This window comes from Hakea prostrata, chromosome 10 (genome assembly GCF_041222555.1).
Source record: "Hakea prostrata isolate BN-2017 chromosome 10, UWA_Hpros_2, whole genome shotgun sequence".
In the NCBI taxonomy this organism is placed as follows: Eukaryota; Viridiplantae; Streptophyta; class Magnoliopsida; order Proteales; family Proteaceae; genus Hakea; species Hakea prostrata.
The window spans coordinates 41,830,048-41,846,594 of NC_142609.1; the positions used below are offsets into that span (position 1 = coordinate 41,830,048).

The window sequence follows — 16,547 nt, forward strand, 5'->3', positions numbered from 1 at the left end:
TTTGATGTTCACTCAATTCCAGGCCATGTCACCACCTGGCAAGTGGGGTGAAGAATTTGAGTGGAAATGCATCACTGTAATGGGATGAGATTGGAAATATGGACGGAGGGGCATAACAGGCGGGGCTGTTTGTCCACGGGAGGAGTCTGGCATCATGGGACAGACTAACATAGTAGAGGTTGTGTATGTTACCCTCTCGAGAGAAGAAACGCAGAGAAGGGCTAAAATAGCTGTAACTCCTCCGGTCGGCATAACAAGTAAGGGTGGCTGGATAGTTTGTCTTTAGATCCCAAATGCTCCGGCATTATCATTCAGATGTTTCCTTGAGAGTTTTAAAATTTTGAAAAATGGCGGCATTTCCGATCTAGAAATAAATCTATGGGGGCCACCCGACCGGCTAGGCATTGGACTTCTCGATGGTTTTGGGTGCTTCATATCCAAAATGCCGATTTTTCGAGATTGGCTGATTCCTCTTTGGGATACCATGAACCCGAGGAATTTGCCGAAGATACCCCAAAAGCGCACTTGAGATTGAGCTTCATCTTGTATTTCCGGAGTACTTTAAATACTCGCCGGGTCGGGGATGATTTTCTTTTGAGATGCTTTCACCAGCATGTCGTCCACATACACTTCCATATTCCGACCAATTTGATGTTTGAAAATTTTATTCACCGCTCTTTGGTATGTTGCTCCGCATTTTAGACCGAAAGGCATTACTTTATAGTAATAGCTGTCCCTATCGCATGAATGCCGTATGCTTTTCGTCATCGGGATGCATAAGGATCCGATTGTATCCCGAATATGCATCCATGAAACCGAGCATTCGTGCCGCGTGCATCTATAAGAAGGTCGATTCTTGGTAGTGGATAGTGGTCCTTTGGGCAGGCTTTGTTGAGATCGTGTAATCGTACACATTCGCCATTTCCCATTTGCTTTTTGACCATTACCACATTAGCTAGCCATTGCGGGTGGTCGTGCGTTTATAAAGCCAGATTGTTTTAGCTTTTGCACTTGATGAATGGCTTCATGTTTTTCAATGGCGAAGTTTCTTCTTCGAACAACCGGAATTGCCCGTGGATCAATACGAGTTTATGCTCAGCCACCTCCCGGATCCCGGCATGTCTTACCGACCAAGCGAAAACATCGAATTCTTTTTAGAAACTCGGTGAGTTCGACTTGAATCTCGCTTCTGCTGGAACCGATCATGGTGCCTTGCTCATTCGCCGGGACCGAAGTGGATTTTTTCTAGTTTTTCCACGGTTCGGCTCTTTGCAAGGTTTCTTCATCGCGGTCGTCTCTAACTTCAATGGTCATGGTCGACTTCGTTCTTTTCTTTTTCCGCATGTAATCGTTATAACTTTGCCGGCTACTTTTCCGGTCGGCTAAACATTCTCCAATTCCCTTAGTGGTCGGGAATTTCATCTTCATGTGTAGCGAGGAGACCACCGCTTCAAGTGCACGAGAGGGTTGGTCGTCCTATGATTGCATTGTATGCGATAAATCTCGTACGACCATAAAATTAGTCGTATGATTCTATCCCGGGGTGCTCTCCAACCCGTAGCTCTAATCGGATCGTTCCTCGCTGGGTTGATGATCCCGTGAAACCATAAAGCGGGTTTCGCATGGGACGAGCATGTTTTCATTTAACTTCATTTTTTGAACGCATCTAAAGATAATATGTCTGGACGATCCAAGGTGTCTATCAGACTCTATGAATTTCAGTTCCTTCCAGGAGAATTTTGATTACCAAGGCATCATCATGAGGGATTGTGACATCCCTTAGATCCTCGGAAGAGAAAATTATGGCTCGGTAGATATATTTTTATGGGTTTGGTATTCCCAATATATCGTACTTTTCTTTTTGCTTGTCGATTTGATTCTTCCGTCGGACCACCAAATACGAGATAGACTGGAGATCTTTTTCTTTGTTTTCATCCGCCTGGGTCGGCGTTTGGCCGGACTTCTTCTTTCTCTCTGTGGCTCGACCTTTCTCTCTTCGGGATAGGGTTGTCATGTGGTGGCCATCTTCTTTAGATTGGATATATTTCTTTAAGTGTCCTCGGAGATTAAGTTTTCTATCTCCGTCTTTAGATTTTTGCAATCGTCGTCCAATGGCCGTGATCTTTGTGATAGTCACAATACTTTCGTTTATCACGCTTCCTGGCGGTGCTCGGATTTTATCCGGCCACTTCATATGTCCTTGATTTTTGATTTGCATCAAGATTTCGGATATTCTTGTATTCAGTGGTGGAAGATTACTAATCTCCCGCTTTTTGGAGATTCGCTCGACCTTTCTTGGTCGAGCTTATCCCTAACATCCTGGTCGGTTGAGCCCTTTTGACGCTTCTTTTTACCCTTGGTTCTCTTTTTCGAGATTCTATGGTTTCCGAAATCTCTCGCTTGTTTGTGACATCTTTCACTTAGTTCGCATATGTTTTTGGCATATCTTGGAGCAGCCGCTCTAGCAATCCTCATGAGTAATCCTTGGTATAACGCAGAAAGGAATCTCGTCCATGCTTCAATTTGCATGGTAAGATTATTGAATCTCGAAGAAAACCGGATAGATTCCGCCTACCTTGTTTTATAGAAAACAAAGTATCTTCTCTCTTCAATCCGACTCCTCCTTGGAAACGCGCACAAACACTCGTCCCATTTGATCGAAACTCATAATCGAACCGCGGCAATGCCGGGAACCAGCCAATGCGGAACCGGTAAAGAGGCGCAAAACTTTGGCACATGGCGCCTCATTATGCTTATAAATTGACATGGTCGATCGAGCGAGTGATGTGATGTTTTGGACATTGCGATCCATCGAACAATATGAAAGTTGGGCACTTGAAACTCTTTGGTATCCGCCTCGAGAGATAGCTTGGATGAAAGGATCCTCTTTAGAAAAGCATATAGCTCTCCTTTGGATCGTTAACTTGTTTACCTCCATCTAACCTTGATTTGTTTGCTCAAACGATCTCCCGTGTCGGCCGGACTCAACCCTCTTGTTTTTTGGTTCGAGAGGATCGTTGCACTCCACGATCATGATCTCATTGAACAGAGGATCTTTATTTGGAATCCGGATGCCGGGATTTGCCACCTCTTTTGACCGCCGCCTAGAGATGGTCGAGGCGCGACGGGAAGAACCGAGTGGTTACTGCTCCCTCCAATAGAGTATTTAGGATCGCATAGGGGCAAATATGACCCACGGCCATCCGAGTAGCACATGGAGGAAACCCCGAAGCATGTCCCCGGAGTGTCCAACGATTTGCTAATGCCCAGATCGGGCCGGGGTTTCGATGGTAACTCCACGGGGAAAACCACCGGCGGGAATTACCGACCAGGTTGAGGAACCGAAGAACCCCACCCCGAACAGCCTCACCGATCGCACCATGACGATGCAACCCACAGACGGCGCCAATTGTTGATACGGAACCGCGCCCCCGTCACGAACACCGAAGATACGAGCCGACCGGGGGGAGGACGCTCCGACGAACAAGTCGGACCAATAATAACTGATCTTAACTACTCAATAGAGAATTCAAGTAATTGATCATAAGAAGATGAATACCGCCTCTAGTGTTTACGAGAGGTCTTTATATAGTATATGGTGATAGAGTTATATTCGAAATAACCGCATGAGTTGTTGTAGGAGAGTAACTCTTTTAGAAGAGTCCTTTACCTACTAACTTCTTTTAGTTGTTTGGTGGTAGGAGTCGCACACCAGGCCATCTCATATTGCATAAAGATGGACTAATGGGGGCCTACCATGACCACCGGCGGATCGTGGGTGAACGGCGAACCGCTCAACCGTCGGTCAAACCGGGGATATAGAATGACATTTTAGTGGCGCAAAAAGGGTGGGGCAAGAAGGAGGGGGGGGAAACGGCCCGGGCCGGGAAGAATTTTAAAAGGAGGGGAAAGGGGGGGGGGGGCCCACACCCCCCCCCCCCCGGGGGGGGGGGGGGGGGGGGGGGGGGGGGGGGGGAAACAAAAAATGGGGTCGGCTACATAGATTTTTGCCTTCCAATCAATTCTGTGTCATGCTAAATACAAGGTTTAAGCTATACATATCATTTATCACCACTTCTCCTAAGGTTATCTTAAGTCTACCCCTAACTCTTTTATTTCATTCAATATGGATTATATCACTTTTCCGTACAGGGGCATTTATATGTCTCCGTTGAACCTGGCCGTGCCAGTCCCATGGTACAAAATTCGAGGGAAACTCAAATTTCGACCAGGTGAAAATGGGAAACTTAGGTGGAAACTTGGGAAATTTCGAGGAAACCGATGACTTTTCCATACAAGTTTCGATAGGTTTTAGAGAGTATTTTGGGGTAGGATCCTGTATTTAAACTAATTAGAGTATAAATAATACATTTGTTGTATTTTGCTAAAAAAATGAATGTAGATATGTCATTCAATGTACATAACATCAAAATAGTTGTCCAAAAAGTACATTATAAACTTAACTACTTAAGCACATAACATTCAATATATAATTTATAACTTCAAAATAGTTGACAATAAAAGAAAAATACAACTTAGTCTTAAGAGGAGTGCCAAGAGTGGATTCATCATGTGAGCTAAGTAGTACTATGCCTGTAACATCCTCTCCTCCAAGCAACGAACTTAGACATCCAATGACATTTTATGCCTATGGTTGTCAAGTTAATCGACAACTGTAACTTTATGAGTCTAGTCATCAATATGCTTAAGATAACCAACCTGAGGGAATATGCACTTTGGATAAGGAAATCCTGATGGAGGAAGTATTTGTTGTGGGTATTTGGGGAAACATGAAATAAACAAAAAAATTGAAAATTTGGAAAAACTACAAAATTTACAGGAAAAAGTCTCAAGTTTCCACAAAATTTCCCAGGTTTCCACGGATTTCCTAGGTTCCTACGAAATTTCCCAAGTTTTCCACGAAATTTGGGAATCTTTTTTCCTCATGAACCAGCTAGTCCAACTGGGTTGAACCAAGTTTCGAGGTTTCGACAAGTTTTGACGAAATTTCGACAATTTCGATCGAAACTGAGGATTTTTTTTCGGTCCTCATGAGTTTCGTTTTGCATTTTCCAAAATGGAAAATTTCGGTGGAAATTTCGCAAGTTTCGATGTAATTTTGTTCTATGCGTACCACCTCAAAGGCTACGTTTGTTTCCTGGAATAAAGGTGGGGTGAGAAAAAAGTGGTGGGAAAATTCTTGAAAATAGTGCAGATTTCTTACTTTTCCCTTAAATCCCAAAATGGTAGATTGTTTGGTTGCTTGGGGGTGGGAAAGTGAGAGATAAATTTCTTTGAATTAAGGCTGCGTTTGTTTGCAAAGGTGGGGTGGGAAAAAAGGGGTAGGAAAAAAAACATGTGGGTCCCAGGTGTAGTGGAGTGAGGGAGAAGGAAAGGAAAGGAAAGGGTATTGTAGGAAAGGAAAGGGTATTGTGGAAAAGTGATAGGGGTGGGTCCCACTTTTTATTTTTCCCAACTTTTTCACAAAGTCCCACCAAATATGTGGGGTTTTAAAATGACATGGGGTGGGAAAGTTGGGCTGCCACATCAGCAGACAAGTTTTCTTGATTCTCCCACTTTCCCACCCCAAGCAACCAAACAATCTATCGTTTTGGGATTTAAGGGAAAAGTAATATATCTACACTCTTTTCAAGAATTTTTCCACCCCTTTTTTCCCACCCCACATTTATTCCCGCAAACAAACGCAGCATAAGGAAACTTAATGAAACTTGTCTGCTGATGTGACAACTCAACTTTCAAACCCCACATATTTGGTAGGATTTTGTGGAAAATTTGGGAAAAGTAAACAATGGGACCCACCACTATCACTTTTCTACAAAACCCTCTCATTTCATTTTCTTCTCTCTCACCCCACTACACATGGGATCTACATGTTTTTTTTTCCCACTCCACTTTACGCAGCGTTATGTAACTGACCCAAGTTGAGACAAAGGCTCATTGTTGTTGTTATGTGTGCATTAGAATCAAGATCATTATAGCAAAATTTGGTTAACACAGAACAGCGCAACTTCTACTACTTTTTCTACCAAACTTGTTCATCTGGAGTCGCAAATTCTATTACATTTTCTGAATCACTAAAACCCACACTCAAAAAAAATTTCCTGTAAGTCTCTTCTCCCCGAAATAATATCATCTCCTGTAACTCTGTTGTCGATATTAACTAGAAATTGAGAATTTTGGAGTTCCTAATTTTTTTTCCCTGTTAGGCCCAGAGGAGCTGGGAGGGGAATACTCTCATTTCCTTGCAATATCTTCTTTTCCAAAACCCTAGCCGCAGTCTTTGCTAACTTCCTCTTCTCCATCTTCATTGTAGCAGAGCCGTTGAGGTGAATCGGGGAAAACCCTTACTATCTTATTCTCCATCTTCTTCGTAGCAGGGCCTTTGAGGTGAAAACCCTTGCCATTCCTCTTGTCTATCTTCTTCATCCTAGCATAATTTCTTCTTGTTTTCGTTTACCATTGAGGTGAAAACCCTTACCATCCTTTTATGTTTTTTTTTTCATGATGAACTTTATTTTGTGGGTTTGATTGATTGTATGATGGATGCTGTTCTTTTTCCTATGATGAACTTTATCTTTTGGATTTTCATGGCTTTAGTTGTTATTGCATGAACCTATTTTGCAGATCTAATGAGTCATATGATGAATATTGTGTGAGTTTTTTCTGTCATTTTCGCTTTTAGACCAGCCGTATTAAACACATCCTTACTAATGCTATACGTTTTGTTGTGCTGGTTTTGTATTAATGTATTATGACTGTCTAGTCATTCAATTGCCATTACATTTCTGTGCCATTGGTAAACTACTGGATTTAACTAAGCTCATTTTTGGATTTTGGGACAATGTAGTTTCTTTTAAGGGATTAGTTATCTCAATGTTGTATAAACACAGAGAGTTCTGCATAGTCTCTCCCTCTGTATTGAAGTTATGAAATGATTTGTCCATGATCAGATTCATTAGTAGGTTCAATTTGCTTTGGTCGGAAATGCCTTTGAAGGCGGGGTGGGGTCACCTACTCCGGATATAACTAGTATTTTTTGTTGTTTCTTTCTTTTTTTTTTTTTTTTTTGGGGTGGGGGCTGGGATTGTGATTCTGTGCTGACTTGTTGCAGATATTGAACCTGCTTGTTTTCCTAGCTTTTACAATTTATTTACTAAATCCTTTGTTGTATTACTATTCTTCAATATGAAAATTGGTTACATCTGATATAATTGTTAGTTTTATAGTTGATCCTACTATTAGGTTGGATGGTTTTAGTATTATGCAGGTAGTTTACATTAGGATGGTTGGTCTAATTTGTTGTTATATTTTTCCTTTTCCCTAATTGTGCTATTTAAACCTATACTCTCACCTTTTGGATATTACTTCTTCTTCTTCTTTTTCTTTTCTTTTCTTCTTCTTTCTTATTCTTCTTCTTCTTCTTCTTCTTTTTTTTTTTTTGAATAATGTTTCAAATAAGCTAAGAGATATAAGAGGGTGTGCCCCAGACCCAGGCAAACCCATAAGCAGGGAAAGCCCTACCTTATATTTTAGTTATATGTAAACCCCCTTGTGGATGTAGTCAAGTTGCCTCTTCAAGGCATGTTATCTTTTCTAGTTTTATTATTTGATATGAGCTTTAACTTGAAGGATCGTATGACACATACTTGCATGCTCTGTTTTTTTTTTTGGTATAATACTTGCATGCCATTGGACATTGGATTTTGTGAAGAAATTTTATTTTTTCTATTTTCAATTTCCTGTTTCTTTTCCTTTGTCCAATAAAATAACTAAATATAGTAATTAGAAAAATCTACAAGAGATAAAAAATTATAAGCTAAATAAATAGAGATCATTCACTCAAAAAAAAAGTACAAATTATTTGAGGAAATTCCTTGCTCACGCTCATAGTGGTAAGATTATTGGAATGCACTGAAATTCACACAAGTGGGTGTTGAGAGTGGGGCAGATTCTCATTTAGATTGAAAGAAAATAGTTCCATGATAGCATAATTGTATGATAAGCAGTGAATCCATAATACAAAGTTTAGGAGGTAGGGTTCAATCATGTTGATAAAGAAAGAAGAAAATAAATTATATAACTAAAATAAAGGAAAATTTTCTATCTCTTCACTGTACTTATATTCTATTTACTCTTCTCTCTCAAAAGTTTCACCTCTTATTCCCTAAAAAAAGTAAATTGTTACCAATTCTTCTCCCTTGATAATTTAGAATGACTAAATTACCTTTTATTTTGACACCTAAAGCATGATGACATATGTTTTTCCAGTGGTTAGTGTTACTGATTCTGGGGTTTTTCATATTCAGATAGGGTTTGTGATTAACCTAGGGTAGTGATTTAGATGAATCTCATAGAAGGGCTTATGTTATTGGAAGTAAGTCTTATGTTGGTTACATATTAGTTAGGCTTGGATTCCATGTGTTTTCTTTGTGATGTGCCACTTGGGCGTGTAGATGCAACACATACGGGATTAGTTTGTTAAATGTCTTTAAAAGGCAAAGCATGAATAGGAAACCCATGTACAGTGGGGTGTGGGAACCGAATTTGGAAATATCAGCATCTCTACACTCGAAAAATTCCCCAGCAGCCCGAGAAGCACGACTCAGAACATCCAACAACACTGGCACTCTATGCTCAAAGATGCTGTGTTTCTCTTCTTCCATATTTGCCATAGAAGTTAAGATCATAAAATAGAAAAATACCCATCTTCAGGAGCCGGTTTGAACATCTGATTCAAAAGTAGCACCCAGTCCTGCGGTTTAAGCAAGGTTCAATGTACTGAACCATATTGTCTGATACACATAGTATCACTCTGCGATACGACATGGGCCAACACGTCTCTGAATTTTTTTATTATGTTTTTATTTTGTTCATATTGTTCCGTATTGCTCTCGAGTCTCAATGTATCAACTGATACATGCATCACCGATACATCTCTTTTTCAAAAAGATTAAGTTATTTTAGATTCCATAAAATGATGCCAAGCACGATACATCGGACGGCTCTATATGGTGCAGTACGATGATGTATGGTTACGACGATAGGTATCTTTTCATTGTTTAAAAAATATATATATATATTTATCGATGCGTATCAATGTGTCGATACATCTCGACATGCAATGAACCAGCTTCAAAAGGGAAATAATACGAGGGTTTTTTTTGTAGAGACATAACTTGATCTCTCTTGTCATTACGAGTTCCAGAGTTGCAGTCTCCTCTTCCTCTTTAACTGCTGCTTCGGTGACCTCTCCTACAGTAATAAGTATTAGGCTCCTCCTCTTTTCTTCTTCTCCCCCAAATCCTTTTGCTCCTTCTTCCTCCTCCTGCAGCCCCACTGCCCACGCACCCTTCTAGGCTGCCACAGGTATCTCTAGCATTTAACCTTGGTTATAATTTTTTCGGTTTGGTGGTTTGAGGTCTCTAATATGATTAGGTATTAGGATGCAATGGCTTCACTGGTAAGTAATTTGCTTTGGTGGTTAGATATTGGTCCATATTTTTTATACAGTACAGAATTCTTGTTTGTGAGCACTTGTTCAGGCTATGGTATTCTTTACAGAAATCTGTGGGATGAAGCCGAAGTTCTGCTTTTAATGTGTATATCTATATATCTATTTTTTAGTTTTATTGTGATTCTTTTTCCATTTTTCAGTCCATGAATTCGTAATTGTAAATTTACTGGATTTTGAAAGCCAATGGCAAGGGGTATTTGATTGTAATAGACCAGTAAAGAAACCAACTATGGGCTAAAACCAATCGCACCAGTGGTTGATTGGTTTATCCATGAATAGGCTGCTGGAGAATACAAAGGAGTATATTTGCAGGGAACTAGTTACTGACGTTGATTACTTGGGTAGTGTTTCCACAAATCTTGAATATAGGCTTCCTGAGAGTAATGTGGTTCCAGGGGCAACACTCCAGATTGATTGTTCAAAACAGTTTTGTGTCATCTATCTACTAAAAAAATTATCACTTAGTCACTATATGTTACAGAAGGCGGGAACAAAAACCCTAAAAGATGGCTAATTATTTCAAAAGATCCATTAATGTTATTGAAATAAAAAGACACAGCTGAAGTGTTCATTATTACAATCTTGGTTGCTTTTACTTGTCACTGAACTTGGATGAATGTGTTTGTTTAGAGTAAGATCCTTCATAAGTATAATGAACAAAATCTGATCTAAAGAGGTGTCATGTCTTGTTGGTGGTTATGATTTACGCATGTTTAAGTAGTAGGTGCTTGATTGGATGATTGTTTATTAGTTACATCTAATTTTTTTTGGGTTTAAATTAGACTATTTCTTTAAATATTTTGATCATTTACATTCAATTTTACACCTGTCAATACGTATCTATGATACAACATGAAACGAAGAGAAACTTCTCTTAAAATCACCTGACTGATGCATTACGGATATGTGATAGTTTAAACCATAGACTTCGGCCTATATCTGATTTGTGTTGCTTGATTTTGTCCCTGCATATGTTAAGGGCCTAATTACTTGCCTAACACCTACCTTATTGCTTCAATCAGATGCTTGTTTAAAACACTTACTGAATCAGCCCTGCCTTGCTTGTCCATTTGCTTGAATTAGTCCTTGAACTAATAATGATTTTCCCAGCAGTTCACCTTCCCTTTCCCCCATTTTTCCCCCTTCAATGTGTGTAATGTCTCATCCAGGCAGTGAGATCGGGACATATGACTATTTAATTTCTGGGATGTTTCATCAATTCAGATATTTTGTTGTCTTCAAAATGTTTTTTCACAAATTTGATCACATTACATTCACTTGTGTTCACAAGGTTGGGCTATACTAGAGAAGGGGATCTTTATGCTTTCAGCATTTTTCAATTGTTTTTAACCTAAGAATTTGGATTTTCAGGGTTGAAGCATGGCTAGGAATGAGGAGAAAGCTCAGTCAATGCTAAATCGTTTCATAACATTAAAAAATGAAGAGAAAAAGAAACCAAAAGAACGTCGCCCATTTCTTGCATCTGAATGCCGTGATCTTGCTGAGGCTGACAAATGGCGGCAGCAGATAATGAGAGAGATTGGTCGGAAAGTTGCTGACATCCAAAATGAAGGCTTAGGTGAGCACCGCCTACGTGATTTGAATGATGAAATCAACAAATTAATCAGGGAAAAATGGCACTGGGAACGCAGGATTGTAGAGTTAGGTGGTGCAAATTACACCAAACACGCTGCTAAGATGACAAATTTGGAAGGAGATATTGTTGATGTGCCAAACCCTGGCGGAAGAGGTCCTGGCTATAGATATTTTGGTGCAGCAAAGAAATTGCCTGGTGTCAGGGAGCTGTTTGAGAAACCACCTGAGCTGAAGAAGAGAAGGTCTCGTTATGACATCTTCAAACGAATTGATGCTAGCTACTATGGTTACAGGGATGATGAAGATGGTATCCTCGAGAAGCTCGAAGGTCCTGCCGAAACAAAAATGCGATCTGCTGCTCTTGAAGACTGGTTGAAGATGGAAAATATTAAGAAGGAAGCGAAGATGGCTGTCAAGAGTGGTGAAGTTGCAAGTGCAGCCCCAATTCTATTTGAAGAGGAGGAAGACATTGTTGAGGAGGAGAGAAGAATAAAGGAAAAGGAAAACAAGAGTGAGCAAGAGTTTATTGTCCATGTACCTCTTCCAGATGAGAAGGAGATAGAGAGAATGGTTGTTGAGAAGAAGAAGATTGAATTGTTAAGTAAATACATGAGCGAGGATCTTATGGAAGAACAAAAGGAAGCAAAGGACATGCTTAATATTCAGAAGTAATGGATTTTGCCTTTTTGTATCTAATGAATCAGGTATTGCAGGTTTGGCCCTGATTGCACTTGACTTAGGGTTGAGTGTTTAATCTGGCTAATTCAGCTAAGCCCAACCCTGCCTGACCTTGTAGGATGTAAGCAAATTTAGAGTAACAAAATAGAATCATGGATTGTTTAAATATGTGAGGGTTGGGGTTTTGAAAAGCTTGACACAGCCTAGCCCTGTTGCAACCTTAAGTGGAAAACCATGACACCCAGGCTGCGTTTGTTTGCTGGAATAAAGGTGGGGTGGGAAAATTCTTGAAAAAAGTGTAGATTTCTTACTTTACCCTTAAATCCTAAAATAGTAGATTATTTGGTTGTTTGGGTGGAAAAGTGAGAGACTCCTGTTTGCTAATGTGGCAGCTCAACTTTCCCACTCCAAACCATTTTAATACCCCACATATTTGGTGGGATTTTGTAAAAAAGTTGGGAAAAGTAAAAAGTGAGACCTACTATTATCATTTTTTTACAAAACATTTTCCTTTCCTTCTCCCTCATCCTACTACATATGGAGCCCACATGTTTTTTTCTCACCCCACCTTTACAAACAAACGCAGTCCCAGTGAAGATTATTATTATCTATATCATCCACCCAAAATGGAGTTTGAGATGCTGTGGCACCGTTGTGCATGGTGAGAAGCGAACAACTTAAAATTGGAGGTAGTCGTATGTGGTAAAAACATCATGGTAACTTTCTTACCTGACACATGATAGGACCTGTTCTTCCATCCTACCGGTAAGTCTTGAGATACATGTTTTTTGTTTTTTTTTTGGGTTAGGATATACATGTGTTTGGAAACCTCAAATTAGGGATGTAGATGGATTGAATTTGGTTCGAATATGGTAATATTTAAATTGAAATTCGACTATTAAACACGCTATCCAAATTCAAATCCGATATTTGTCCTAAATTTATATTTGAATTTGTCTACTTAATCGAATTTTGGATAATATCTAATCCGAATTCAAAGTAATTGGATGGATAAAAATATCCGAATATAGTTTGAAAATTAGACATCCAATTTTTTTAGAGTAATTATTAGTAGTTAATATAATTAGTTACTATTAGTGAATATTAATGAAGGGATAATGATGTGTTTTTCAAAATTAAACTTAAATCGGATATGGATGGTACCCATCGAATATCTAAGGGTGCGCTTTGTTTGCAAAGGTGGGGTGGGGAAAAAAAATGTGGGCCCCATGTGTAGTGGAGTGAGAATATCTAAGGTGCGCTTTGTTTGTAAAGGTGGGGTGGGAAAAAAATGTGGGCCCCATGTGTAGTGGAGTGAGGTAGAAAGAAAGGAAAACAAAATAAAGGAAAGTGTAGAAAAATATTAATTGTGGGTCCTACATTTTACTTTTTCACAAAATTTTATACATTTTGTGGGGTTATGAAAAGGCTTGGGTTGGGAAAGTTGGATTGTCATTTCACTAAACAAATTTCCTTAATTTAAAGAAAACTTGTCTCTAACTTTCTCACCTCAAGCAACTAAACAATATACACTTTTAGGATTTAAAGGAAAAGTAAGAAATTTTGATTTTTTTTAAAGAATTTTCCTACCACTTTTTTCCCACCACACCTTTATTCCAACAAACAAACGCGGCCTAATTTAATCGGATAATATTTGATTTAAAATTGACATATCGAAATTTGAATCCGATTATTAATCAGATCATCCGAATTCGAATGCTTTTAAATGGAAACAAATACGAATCAAATTTGGATTTTCGATCATCCATTTACATCCCCACCACAAATGATATTGGTAGTCCTATATACTTACTAGGTCCTTGTTGTATGTATGGTAAAACATTTCGGCGAAATTCGCCTGAAATTCGGATTATATCACTTCTTCATACATAAACATTTATAAGTCTCCGTCGAACGTGGCCATGCCACCTCAAATGACTTTTCCGAAGCTTATCATTTATGGGAGCTACTCCCAAACCAACACAATATAATCATTTCTTATCTTATCCTTCTTAGTTTTGCTGTTCATCCATCTTAGCATCTTCATTTCTGCTATACTAAGTTTATCTATATGATTATTTTTAATAGCCTAACACTCTCACCTGTACATCATAACTTGTTGTACGACGATCCTATACAATTTTTCTTTAAGCTTTAATGGAATACATTGATCACACAAGACCCTGGATGCATCTCTCCATTTCATTCACCCAATTTTAATTTGTTGGGAAACATCATTCTCTATCACATTTTTTATTTATGATTGAACTTAGGTATTTAAAACAATCACTCCGAGGAATATCTTTATCGTCAAGTTTCACGACCTCATTGGGGGATTTCCTAGATACTTCGGCTGCAATCAAGTATCCCTACTCTAATTCCGGTGGTCGTTGTGTGCTTGACCTTGACGTTTTCCCTTCAAGGGTTCCCATGGTTGAAACTTGGCTCAAGGCTCCTCAGTATGATTGGTTTGATAGGTTGGGAGTCGGTCAGTTTGTTTGGTCAAATTATAGTCATATCAATTCTAGTGGCATAATTCATGACGTACAGTTTTACATTTGTCTAATTCACAAAAAGTGAGGATGTACTTTTGGCACAATGATGGCAACCTTTTATATAGAATCACTAAACAAGAAAACCAAGGGTTCGAACCTTTGTCATTCCATATCTTCCCTCCACACCCTCCCTTCATCCGAAAAAAAAAGAAGAAAAAACCCATCATCCATAATCCGGATCTTCACCCTCAACGGTTTTTTCACTACAAAAACGGTGTGCCCCACCTTTGAAAAATATATAAAAAAAAAAGAAGAAAAACACTCCCATCACCACCCCTGGGCCCCCCTTGTATTTTGTGGTGGTAAGCTGTCGGGGTCGCTGATCCAGACTCCATCATCCATGGGCCTATGGGCACAGTAATATAATTCGTGTGACATGCAGCTTTGTTGTCTTGATGGCAATTGCATAGTTTAAGAAAAACTAACGTACTTTATCATCTTTGGTCCAGTTGTATAATTCATGATATGCAACTCAGCACTTTTGGGTTAACAATTAACTTTTTCTATCAAAAAGGAAAAAAAGAAAAAGTAATTTAGCACAAATAACTTTCCTTCTTGGGTCCAATTATATTGGCGGGACGTCGGCCGGCGGGGACGCGCCGGGGGGGAGGAGGGGCGGTTTCAAAAGCTCAGCACCAACGCGTCAAATAAATTGGGATCCGTTTCTTCCCCCCCAATTTTAATTTCCCAGTTTGGTTAGTTGAATCTCGATATTGTCTCGGCCGCCGGCCCTTATATAATCGGTGATAAGTGATAACTTTCCCTCTTAGAGTCAATGGTAATTGTAGATGGATAACTTTGCCAGGTTAGTGCCAATAGTATAATTAAAGATAAGAAACTTAGCTAGATTTTCCTCTTTGTGCCAATGGTGTATGTCTTTTTATTTTCTTTTATTTATTTTTTTTGGGTAAACACTAATGGTGTATGTCACTGTATTAACAATGGATATATCAACTTTAATTTTTATTTCCCCCCTCCTTTTATTATAAGGATAAAAAAAATAGATTATTTTACCTGGGAGTCCCCTTAGTAGACCACAAATTAATGTTGGGTCCCCTTAATGCAATATATTACATGTGGGTCCTAACTAGACTAACATTGTAAGTAGCCATTAAGTATATTCAAATTTCAAACATAAATAGACCAAAATGCTTCTAAGGTTATTTAATACATTTTTTTTTGTTTAAGATATATGTATTTTTTAAGCCATATAATTAAGGTTCAATAACCAATTATTTATTTTTAAAACCCTATATTAACACAATGTATTAAATAACCTGAGGGACACTTTGGTTCCTTTATGTTTAAAACTTGAATATGCTTAACAATAACTAATGATGTTAGTCTGGTTAGGACCTACACATAATATATTACAGTAAAAAAACCTAACATTAGTTTATAGTCCATTAAAGCGACCTACATGTAAAAAATTCAAAAAAATGACATCTATATTAGTAGAAGAACGAAAAAGAATACTGATAGTACAAGCCAATAGCATCTGCTAATATAAAGATCATATAGCCATGGAGTGAACTTGGGACAATCAATATCGTCAATTTTCACTGCCACTTACTTTTTTGGGTCATCATCAACCAGTCGTAGCTCCATGCATTCAATTTCTGAAGATGAACTCAGACTTTTCTTGTTCAGGAGCCGAAAGCTGTGCGGTATTGGTCTTATTATGAGAAACTCTGATGGGAGGTGCTTATGGGCGTCATGTGTTCCATCTGTTGGAGTTGGAATTTTCACATGGGAAGCTCTTGCGCTCAGAGAGGCAATTCGGTGGGTGAAAGAGGAAGGCTTGATTAATGTGTTTTTTGAATGCGATTCGGAATCTCTTGTCCTTCGTATTCAAAACCACATTATCCCTTATGAGATTGAGGCAATTCGAGTGGTGGAGGACATTTGTTATTTGCTCTCCTTGGAACCGTCTTGGTTGGTTTCTTATATTTATAGATGGGCCAATTCTGTGGTTGACAATCTAGCTAGGAATGCCCAGTCCGTGGCAAGTAGGATTGTCTGGTCTAATTCCATTCCTTGGCTTCTTAAAACTTGTAATCAAGATGTCTTGGGTTCTTCTTGCCTTTATTTTAATTAAATATCCTTTTACCAAAAAAAAAATAAAATCAACCAGTCATAGCAACTTGGGACCCACATGCTCAGGGGAAGCAAGAAGGTGTGTG

At 38.9% G+C, this 16,547-nt stretch overlaps 1 pseudogene across 4 annotated transcripts; it reads left to right on the plus strand.

The window, feature by feature from the left end:
- The first annotated feature begins 5,943 nt into the window (after window positions 1-5,943).
- On the plus strand, window positions 5,944-12,347 carry LOC149003079 (uncharacterized; annotated as a pseudogene). Of its 4 annotated transcripts, none has more exons than XR_016170257.1 (3): window positions 5,944-6,124; window positions 6,335-6,408; window positions 10,907-12,346. The product of XR_016170257.1 is annotated as an uncharacterized LOC149003079, transcript variant X1 (transcript). The 4 variants fall into 4 exon arrangements; XR_016170259.1 differs by having other exon boundaries at window positions 6,338-6,408; XR_016170258.1 differs by lacking the exon at window positions 5,944-6,124 and having other exon boundaries at window positions 6,131-6,408.
- The last annotated feature ends 4,200 nt before the right edge of the window (window positions 12,348-16,547 follow it).